This window comes from Herpailurus yagouaroundi, unplaced genomic scaffold (assembly GCF_014898765.1).
Source record: "Herpailurus yagouaroundi ecotype Mexico unplaced genomic scaffold, PumYag 219, whole genome shotgun sequence".
Lineage (NCBI taxonomy): Eukaryota > Metazoa > Chordata > Mammalia > Carnivora > Felidae > Herpailurus > Herpailurus yagouaroundi.
In genome coordinates, this window is record NW_024412450.1 from 2,136,299 (window position 1) to 2,136,790 (window position 492).

Consider the following 492-nt stretch of genomic DNA (forward strand, 5'->3'; position numbering starts at 1 on the left):
CCCAAGCTCTCCTGGCCCGTGTGCATGTGTAGCTGAGGCGGGTCTTTCCCAGTGGGGCGCATCCGTGTGTATCCAGACGCATTCCCTGCGTGCTCGTGGTGCCTGGGTACCTCCCCTCTGCACCTGGAAATCATGGCACCCTCCCAGCAGAGCTATAGGTGCCCACCCTGCACAAGGTGATGCCCTTGTCCCCAGTTCCCACTCACTCGGTTTCTGCCCGAACTTCCCCACCATCCCCAGCTCATGTACACTCCCTTCCCCACCCCCTGCTCATGTCCCCTCCTCCCTGTCCCCCTTCTACCCCTCTTCCCTCCCTTAACTCCCCCTCCCCCTGCCCCCCTGCTCATGTCCCCCCTCCCCCTTGCGTCCCCCCTTCCCCGCCCCCCTGCTCATGTCCCCTCCTCTTCTGCCCCCCCACCCCTCTCCTCCTCCCCTCAACTCCCCCCTCCCCTTGCCCCCCCATGTTCCCCCTCCCCTGCCCCCTCCTCCCCC